Below are 11,165 nucleotides of genomic sequence, written 5' to 3' on the forward strand. Positions count from 1 at the left end.
AAGTGTTAGATCCAGATATGGGTAGAAAGTGGGCTCAGTTGTTTTTTACTTTTATGAGAATATTGTGCAAATAAAGTCTTCATTATTCTTACTAAATACTCAGGAATTCCATTTTACCAATTATAAAAATGCTTACTTTGTAATCTGGTCTTAAACTGACTGAGTCGGAACAAATCCTGCTGTGGTATGGAGTTACATTCTCTTCTTACCCAGTAAGCAATAAGTTCATAGAAATGAATAGGGTGGGCAGGGCACAGTGGCTCACCCCGGAATCCCAGCACTTTGGAAGACTGAGGTGGGTGGATCACAAGGTCAAGAGATGGAGACCATCCTGGCCAACATGGTGAAACTCTGTCTCTATTAAAAATATAAAAATTAGCTAGGCATGGTATTGCATGCCTATAGTCCTAGCTAATTGGGAGACTGAGGCAGGTGAATCGCTTTGAACCTGGGAGGTGGAGGTTACAGTGAGCAGAGATCGCACCACTGCACTCCAGCCTAGTGGCAGAGCGAGACTCTGTCTCACAAAAAATAAATAAATAAATAAATAAAAGAAATGAATAGAACATATTTACCCTGATCAGTTTCCCTGATCTAATAACCCTGGGTCTATTTCTACTTTATACTGTGTATTAAATTTAAGATAAATAACTGGAAAGTGTGTAAGGATAAGAAAATGTGGACAATGGTTCCAGGTAGTTCTCATAATTCCCCCCCTACATGCCTGTGTGTGGTGGTGTTTTTCTGCAGGCCAGTGAATTCAGGATTCCTGAAGTGCCACAGGCTCTCCTTTATGTTAATTGGCAACTAAGTAATTGAATGTCTCATCAGGATGCCTACAAGTGAACAGCAGTGCACTAATTCTGAGGAGTCGAAAAGTTGGCCGGGAAAAAAACAGACATTTGTTTTTATAAAAATATCCCTCATCTTGATATTGGTACATATTGACTCATCAGAAAGTGATGTTTCTCAGTGAAGCAAAGCAATCATCCTTTTGTAAAGTTCAAGTAATAATCTTCAGATGAAAGCCAGAAAAGTAGTTATAAATTTGGTAAAGAATCCTGAAGCATTTCTTTATTAAAAGTGTCTTTCAGGCTTGGCAAGGTGGCTCGCACCTATAATCCTAGCACTTTGGGAGGCCAAGGCGGGTGGGTCTCCTGAGATTGGGAGTTCAAGACCAGGCTAATCAACAGGGAGAAACTCCATCTCTATTTAAGAAAATTAAAAATTAGCTCGGTGTAGGGGTACATGCCTATAATCCCAGCTACTTGGGAGGCTGAGGCAGGAAAATCTCTTGAACCTGGGAGGCGGAGGCTGTGGTGAGCCAAGATGGTGCCATTGCACTCCAGCCTGGGCAACAAGAGTGAAACTCCATCTCAAAAAAAAAAAGAAAAAGTGTCTTTTCAATTAAGAGTATTTCTGAAACAGAAAACTAAGGCATGTGATTTTGTAGCTGATATAACTCTAAATTCATCACCCCTGAAAGAAGTGTCCCTCATAACTGATCAGCTGAATCAAATAATAATTTTCCTTTTTTTCTTATGATGTTTTAATTAATCAGATTATAAGGTCTGGACACACAGGAGAAGATTTGTCAGAAAGCCACTCACTTTGCAGTAATTCCATTTTACTTATTGGGGTTGCAATAGTCAAGGAAATAACATGCTCCAAAGAGAACATGAAAGTGAACAAAAATTGTTCCTGTCCGGAAGGATTTCACCTTTTTTGGAGACTGCATCAGATATGCAGCAAATAACTATATACACAGTAGAACATAATAAATGCCTTCATTGATAAAGAGATAGAATCTTAGTGAAATTCAAGGGAGGGCATAACATACTTCTGACTGAGAGGAATCAAGAGAACCTTGTGAAGAAAAAGATCATTTCAGATAATCTGTGAACAGTAGGTATGATCTGAACAGATAAAAGTAAGGAAGAAAGACTTTTCCAAGAAAGAGACTCAATGTCAAAAGAGAGGTCATGGCCATAAGGGCAAGGCTGCACTCAGCTAGACTCTGGAATGTAATGCAGGCGGCATGAGGAAGAAGGTTGGGCATCATCAGCTGGAGCTAGCTCAGGGACCTTGAATGCAGGTGTGCAAGCTCTGGCCCTACCCTTGGACAGTGTGGACTCACCAAGAAGTGAGTGGGCCTGGCAGACCCCAGCTTTAGAACAATAAACAGGGAAAAAGTGGAGGCAAGAGAGCAGTTTGGGAGGATGCTGATGAAGTCTGGCCTAGGTTAGTGGCAGCAAGGGTGGTTTGCAAGGAAGGGTTGTAAGGGAGATTTCTAAGATGGCATCATCAGGAACTCAGCAACAGATGGTTTCTGGAGCAAGAGAGAGGGAGGAGCCAAAATGATATCAGAGATTTCCAGTGTGGATGACTAAGAGAATGATAGCACCATTAGCAGAAATAGGGAGGAGGACATAAAGAAAACAGAATGTTTGGAACAATTCTAAGTTATCAGAATGTTTGGAACAATTCTAAGTTATTATTGTGATTTTCAAAAATCCATTTTAGCTACTTAAGAGTGACATAGATGCATATATAAACATGGGACTTGACAGAACTGTTTTCTTTCTCCCAGTAAATTTGGGATTATTAAATGTCTTCTTGTCCTTGGATTCTTCACATGGCTGGACTTTGAAAGCCTGCTGAAATAGCAAAATACACAATGGCATTTTGAATACTGAAAATGCCATACAAAAACACTGAGTTTTCTAGCACTTAAATATAGACTCAATAATTAGTCTTCTGTTGGAAATGGAGGCTCAACATCTTTGATAACTTGGCATAGTTATTACTAGAAAGGTTCCTTGTTGTTTGGCAGTCCCCAGACCAGTGAAGAAAGGGGAATTAGAAAGACAGGTTGAGCAAACAAGGAGACACGAAATGGTTTGGGATGCTTTGGGCTTGGCTGTCAGTATGAGAAAACCCAACTCAAATGACTTAAACAATATTGGGATTTCTTTTTTTTTAATCTCACATAACAAGAACTCTGGAAGTAAAGAGGTTTCCAGATTGGTGAACTCGTCAGCACAGTTAAGTACCAAGGTTGTCTCCAGCCTTTTCAGTCCCATTTTCTCCTTGGTCTTTCCACTAGGTTCCCTCATGGCATCCAGATGGCAAAAGCACCTACAGGTGTCATCTGTTCACACCTGCCATTTGGTAATGAAAATACAAAAGGAATATGTTTGCTGCTTCTTGTTTGTCTTGTTTTGTTTTAAGGAAGGGAAACTTTTCTCATAAGTGTGCCAGGCAGAATCACCTCCCATCTCATTGATGAGCCCTGAGTGAAATGCTCATCCCTAAATCAGTCACTGGCTTACACCAGTCATAGTCAATACCCTGTGGTTAGGGCCAATCTTCCCTGAAATCAATAGCTATTAAGAGGGGGGTGGCTGGGCATGGTGGCTCACACCTGTAATCCCAACACTTTGGGAGGTGGGTAGATTCCTTGAGGCCAGGAGTTTGAGACCAGCCAGGGAAACATAGCAAGACCCCCATCTCTACAGAAGATACAAAACTTAGCTGGGCATGGTGGCATGTGTCTGTAGTCCCAGCTACTTAGCAGCTGACATGGGAGGATCGCTTGAGCCTGGGAGATTGAGGTTGCAGGAAGCCAGGAGACAGAGCAAGACTCTGTCAACAACAACAAAAAAGAGGTTATATGAGGGGTTACATGAGGAAGGGAGACATTAGGGATAAATGGCACTGGGGGCAAAACCAGTGATATTTCTAAAATCCCGACAGTCAGAGAGAGAGAAAAAGAGCGTGAGCACAGGAGTGCAACAAAAGAGAAAATAACCACCTTGAGAGTGCATTTAGGGGTGGATTTTTTTTCACGTTTCATATCAATTAATTCAGAAATTGAGAACAATCTGCTCTTATTTTCTGTCACTGTTTCAGGAGACTTTCACAGCCAAAGAAATGAGGACCAATTGGCACAAAGTTCCCGGACTCTCCAGCCCCAGTCGTCATTTGGAAGGGAATTCTAAGTCACCAGAGAGCTAACACTTATTCTTGGGAGAATGTGAGAGCAAACCCTCCTTACACTGCCAAACTGGCACAGGATGCTGCAGCCACTCTGCAAATGAACAGTGCACAATAAACAAGCCAAGAGAGAAAGCTTAAAGTCCTAAATGCCCTCTTGAGGGAAGAGAGAAGGCAGTTACTGGGAACTGTGAACAAATGCCCTCAGAAAAGTGGAATCATTGGTTTCTATCACGAATCACTAATGATCGTGATGGTGTGGTTTAGAGCAGAAACGCAGCTTCTACAGCCTGAAGAACTACAGCCCTTGTCTCCTGTGATGTTCCATTTATACTTGCTTCATATAAGCATCCCAACAAATTAGGCCATCTCATGTTTGTTTAAACATTTGTACGCAAAAATGTGTACATTTTTGATTCATGAAGTATTTACCCACAAATCCAATTTTCATTTTCTTTTTTTTTTTTTGAGACGGAGTTTTGCTCTTGTTACCCAGGCTGGAGTGCAATGGTGCGATCTCGGCTCACCACAACCTCCACCTCCTGGGTTCAGGCAATTCTCCTGCCTCTGCCTCCTGAGTAGCTGGGATTACAGGCATGCACCACCAAGCCCAGCTAATTTTTTGTATTTTTAGTAGAGACGGGGTTTCACCATGTTTACCAAGATGGTCTCGACCTGTTGACCTTGTGATCCACCCACCTCGGCCTCCCAAAGGGCTGGGATAACAGGCTTGAGCCACCAGGTCCAGCCCAATTTTCATTTTCATTTGCCATGCCTCTAAGACTTTTTTTTTTTTTTTTTTTTTTTACTCACTTAGGAATGGCTAATATATGTATAAGGTTTGGGTAAGATAAATACTATGTATGCAGCTGAGCTCTTGGTATCTTCGTGTCAATGCACCCATGATTTTTGGCACGCCTCTTTTATTGATTTCATGCATTTGCCATTACTAGGTAATATGAAACCTTGAAAAATTCATGCTAAAGTATCCAAATCCAACAGAATGGCCACCTGTCCTTAACCAGCATGTTAATACACCACGCTGTCGTAGATTCCCAACTCACTGGGTCATCTACGAGTGTTACCACAGTCAGGCAGTCAAGGACATCTCGGTCTATTAGTTGGTTGTACCATTCTCCATTCTCCTCTATTCATGTTCTTGCAAATCAATATGAATTATTGATTGGTATACCGACATCAAAATATTCTACTATGGCAAAGAATAACGGTGGTGATGACGACGATTAAAGTGATCATTCCACAAATGTTACTGATCACCTTCTAACGTGTATGTGAGGCACTCTTCCGGTTTTTGGAGATGCAGCAATAAACAAAGCAAAGGCCCTGCTCTTATGGAGCTTATGATCCAGTCAGCACTGAGAGCAAACACATAACCAATTGAGTAAGATAACTCTAGAAAGAAATAAGTAATCTGAACAAAATAAATCGGTACAGTGGTGTGTGAAGTTATTATATACATAATATGCTTCCTGAGTGTCTCTTCCCCCTCCATACCTACACACACAACACACACAACACACACAAACCTGCTTAGAAATTATTACTAAAATTCGTATTACAGACACACATGCATTCACTCAGAAACCTTCTCTGCATTGGCCACAGCTCAAGACTATTTTACAACCATAACGAGTTGCATCGGAACAAGGGCATCAAATCTAACAATTCTTAAATTTATTCAAGAATTTAATTGACTAAGAGTCTGCAACATATCAGGCAGGCTCTGTTCTGGGCACTGGAGAGATGACCTCTAACAAAATAAATTTCCTTCCTCCATGTAGCTAAAATTCTAGGGGGAGAAAACAGACAATAAGCAAATACACAAATCTGTAGCACATTGGATGGTAGTAAGTGCTAAGGCGAAAAATAATGCAAGGTCAAGAGAAAAGGAAGTGTGGCAGGTGGGGCCAAGTCTCTGTTTCATATGCAGTGGTCTTTATATGAAGGCCTCAATAAGAACAAGTGTAAAATCCTTAGAAGGACAGCACTTGGGTTTCTCTAGGAACAGCAAGGATCCAGTATAGTTAGTGAGGTGGGAGCCTAAGGAGTGAAGGCAGGGGAGGTGAGGCAGGGCTTGCAGGATCTCATCAGCAATATTAAGAACTGTGGCTTTAATTTGAGATGGGAAGTCTCTGGAGGGATTTGATCATGTGAATGCACGATCTAGGAAATCTGTGAGATGTGAAACTTAAGTAATATCCTGAAGTCCAAGGGCTAAAATGAAATTGCATGGGGTAACAACCCTAAAGACTTGCCTTCATTCAACCGGCCTCAGTAGGGGATAGCTCCTCCTTCTTGGAACCCAGTTGCTTTGTACCACAGCATCTTCAGCCTGTGCTGTCTGCAGAGTCTGGCCAGGAGTGGTTTACTCCACCCATTTCCACCTTTGGCAATGCACCCTCGGGCAGATATTTGCTATTCTTTCAGGGAGCTCAGAATCTAAATTTCTCTCCTGCATTTGAGGAATCCCCCACCCCATGAGACAGAGCTTGCCTGTCACTCTAGAAGCTGAAAAAGCTTAATACTCTACCAACTTCCCTTGCAACTAAGACATGGCTCCACAAATAAGATGATAACCTACTTAGGGGTTGACTAGAAGAGCAGGGGCCACGCAGCATCCATCCTTTTGAGGGGGGTCAGTGGTAGCACTCCACTGCTCCAGGGCAGTGACCTAGCCTGGGAAGTCACATAACATCATATCTGCTATAATCAAGTTTTCAAAACAATCACAATGCCTATCTTTACAAAGGCATTGACATTCTTTACAGAAATAGGAAAAAACAATGACATTCTTTACAGAAATAGGAAAAACAATCCTAAAATCTCTATAGAATTACAAAAGATCCCAAATAGCCAAGCAATCCTGAGGGAAAAGAACAAAGTTGGAGGTATCATCTTAGCCCACCTCAAAGTATACCATGAAGTTGTAGTAACCAAAACAGCATGCTATTGGAATAAATGCAAACACATAGACCAATGGAACAGAATCGAGAACTCAGAAATTAACCTATATATCTGCAGCCAACTGATATTTGACAAAGGTGCCAAGAACAATCACTGGGGAAAAGACACCCTCTTTAATAAATGAGGCTTGGAAAACTGGATATTCATACTCAGAAGAATAAAACTAGACCTCCACCTCTCACCCTATACAAAAATCAACTGAAAGTGAATCTAAACCTAACTTTAAGACCCAAAACTATAAAACTACTAAAAGAAAACATAAGGGAAATGGTTCAGAACATTTTATGAACAAGACCTCAGAGGCACTGACAACAAAAGCAAAAATCAATAAATGGAAATATATGAAACTAAAAAGTTTCTATATAGCCAAGGAAACCATCAACAGAGTGAACAGACAACGGACAGAATGGGAGAAAATATTTGCAAACTACTCATGCAACAGGGGATTCACGTCCAGAATATACAAGGAACTCAAACATCTTAACAGCAAAAAACAAAGAATCCAATTTAAAAATGAGCAAATGATCTCAACAGACATTTCTTAAAAGAAGATATACATAAGGCACAAAAAATATGAAGGTGCTTAGCATCACTAATCACCAAGGAAAGGCAAATCAAAACCGCAATGAGTATCATCTCACTCCAGTTAGTATGGCTATTAACAGAAAGACGAAAAATAAGATGCTGGTGAGAATGTAGAGAAAAGGGAATTTTACATACTGTAGGTGAAAATGTAAACTCAGACACAGTACAACCACTATGGAGAACAGTATGGAGGTTCCTCAGAAAACTACAGATAGAACTACCGTATGATCCAGCAATCCCACTGCTAGACATTTATGCGAAAAAGAAAATCAGTATATGGAAGAGACATCTGCATCCCAATGTTATTGTTCACTGTAGTCAAGAAATAGAATCAACCCAGGTATCCAACAACAGATGTATGGGTAGAGAAAATGTGGTGGATATATGCAATGGAGTACTATTCAGCCATTAAAAAGAATTAAATCCTGTCATTTGTGGCAGGATGGATGGAACTGGGGGACATTATGTTTGTGAAATGAGCCAGGAGCAGAAAGTTGGAACACTGCATGTTCTCACTTATATGTGGAAGCTAAAAAGAAAAGTTATTTCCATAGAAGTAAAAAGTAGAACAAAGGATGCTAAAGGTTGGAAAGGGTAGGAGGAAGTGGGGGAAGGAAGTAGATTAAAGAACACAAAATTGCAGGTAGACAGGAGGTGTAAGTTCTAGTGTTCTGTGCCACTATAGGATGACAATAGTTGTACGGTTTCAAGTAGCCAGAAGGAGGATATTGAATGTTCCCAACACAAAAAAATGAGAAACGTTTGAGATGATAGATATGCTAATTACCATGATCCGATCACTACACATTATGGGTATCAAAACATCACTATGGAACCCCATGAATATGTACAATTATTATGTTTTTTTTCTCTGAGATGGAGTTTTGCTCTTGTTGCCCAGGCTGGGGTGCAGTGGTGCAATCTCAGCTCACTGCAACCTCCGCCTCTCAGGTTCAAGCAATTCTCTTGCCTCAGCCTCCTGAGTAGTTGGGATTACAGGCATTCACCACCACATTCGGATAATTTTGTATTTTAAGTAGACAGAGTTTCTCCATGTTGGTCAGGCTGGCCTTGAACTCCTGACCTCAGGTGATCCGCCCACCTCGGTCTCCCAAAGTGCTGGGATTACAGGCATGAGCCACCTCACCCAGCCCTATTATGTCATTTAAATAAAATAAAACTTTAAAAATTAGATGATTTTTTTAAAAAGCAGTTACAAGCCCACTCAATTCAAGGGAAGAGGACAGAGATTCTACCTCTTGATGAGAAGAGTGTCAAAGAATTTGCAGCCATGTTTTAAAATCACTACAGGTGCCTTTATTAAACCATATGCCATCCTTAGAAATTCGGTGAGCTACTCAATATCGTTTAAGAACTTCTCTGATTGAATTATCCAGAGTTCATTTCTTTTCCTTGCCTCTAATAACTCTGATTGGCAAAAACACCACCCTCACCTGAAGACTTATCCCGCCAGACAATTCAATAAAATATGACATATGCAAATGAACTAGAAGCTATCAATCATAGCCAATCTTCTCATTCCTAGAAGACACCCTGGCATCAGGGCCAACTGCACACCTTCTACGTATTGCTATATCCAGCCCCCTCTTTCTGTCAATATTACTGTTTCTCATGTTCATCCCTCATCTTCTCTTACCTCCCTGTCTATAATCTCATCCAAGTCAGCTAATCTGCCGTGTTTAGCCTCTACTTGAAACTCTTCTTACCTGGCCAGCCATACAATGCTCTGGAGAACCTGCCCACCTCCTTTTCCATCCTTATCTGTCTCTCCAGTCACATCTGTCTTGCCCCAGCCATAAGTTTCCACTCCTTCTCTAGTTGTTTTGCATCAGGAACAACGAACAGCTCAAATACTCTGGTACTTCTTTCCTCTGTGTCTTTCCTCAGGGGAATCCCTCCATTTGGAATATCTTTCTTCCCCCTCTTTCTTTTTCAACCTCCCCCTGCAAATTCCTGGCTAATTCTTACTCATCATGGATCACCTCTCTGGAATCCTTCCCTTTTTCCTTCCCAATCTGAGTTGGTGCCCCTCCTTCTTTGAGTATCTCTGGGGCTGCAGTTAGCATATTGTATCTGTTCACACATCTGCTGCTTTTCATGCTTGTGCATCTATGAAGATAAGAGACGGACCTTGAGCATCTATGCATCCTCAGTATCGGGACTAATATTAGTTCAGCATAAATACCTTTTGGTTAGATAAGTGAAAGAAATAGACAGTGGGTTTTGTGTCTGATTGGATTTGCACCCATTTCTCCAACACGCTTTCATGTTTAAACAGACACAGATCACAATAAAACCACCAAAGCCAAAAGTCTGTTGAGTCTTACTTGTTTTAATTGGACAGATAGTATTTAATAAATAATAGCAGAGAGAGGGTTTAGTAAATAACGGCATCTCCTTACATGGTAACACTTCTGCTACGCGGAAGTATTTATAACATTCCATTGACTTTCCACTGCTCTTGAAAAGACTTGAATTCTCAGATCCAAAGCATTTCAGCTTCCATTATCATTCCTGAAATTAGTTCATGGTTTTTGTAACCACAGAACCTTGGGTCTATGAAAAGTGTGGTATGTGTGTGTGTGTCTTTCTCTGACCCAGCATTTTGACTGCTTCAGTTACTGCTGGAGAGAGAAAAAAAAAAAAACAACTCTAGAAGTCCCTCCAAATTTGAAATTGCCATTCATCTTCAGTATGTCAGACTAGATAAGCCTCATTAGAGCTGGCAAAGGACAGTTTCTCTGATTGCTAAGTCTAAGGGTACACAAAGGGGCAAATCAGTTGAAACAACAGGGGAAAAAAGAAAACTAAAAGTAGATGCTGCTGCCTAATTTGACTATTCATGAAATTTCAAATTTGAGAGTTTTCATATAGAAAGTAACATTTGGTTGGGCCTGGTGGCTCACACCTGTAATCCCAGCACTTTAGGAGGCCAAGGTGGGAAGATTCCTTGAGCTCAGGAGTTCAAAGCCAGCCTAGGTAACATGGGGAAACCCTGTCTCTATATAAAAAAAAAAAGCAAAAATTAGTCGGGTGCGGTTGTGTGCACCTGTGGTCCCTACTCAAGAGGCTGAGCTGGGAGGATTGCATGAGCCTCGAAAGCAGAGGTTGCAGTGACCTGAGAGCACACCACTGCACTCCAGCCTGGGTGACAGAGCCAGACTCCATCTTGAAAAAAAAAAATCCTGGCTAACACCTGTAATCCCAGCACTTTGGGAGGCTGAGGCAGGCAGATCATGAAGTCAGGAGTTTCAGACCAGCCTGGCCAACATGGTGAAACCCCCATCTCTATTAAAAATACAAAAAATTAGCCAGGTGTGGTGGTGGCTGCCTGTAATCTCAGCATCGGGAGGCTGAGGCAGAAGAATCGCTTGAAGCCGGGAGGCAGAGGTTGCAGTGAGCTGAGATTGTGCCACTGTACTCCAGCCTGGGTAGCAGAGCAAGAATCTGTCTTGGGGCGGGGGGGAAGCAACATTTTACAGGGAGACTCAGGTGTTTAAATCTCACCTATCCACAGATTTATTATTTATGCATAGCTTCCCACTTAGATGGCCCATGTTTTGTCTGGAAATAGCATC

The sequence above is a fragment of the Callithrix jacchus genome, chromosome 3 (genome assembly GCF_049354715.1).
Source record: "Callithrix jacchus isolate 240 chromosome 3, calJac240_pri, whole genome shotgun sequence".
Classification (NCBI taxonomy): domain Eukaryota; kingdom Metazoa; phylum Chordata; class Mammalia; order Primates; family Cebidae; genus Callithrix; species Callithrix jacchus.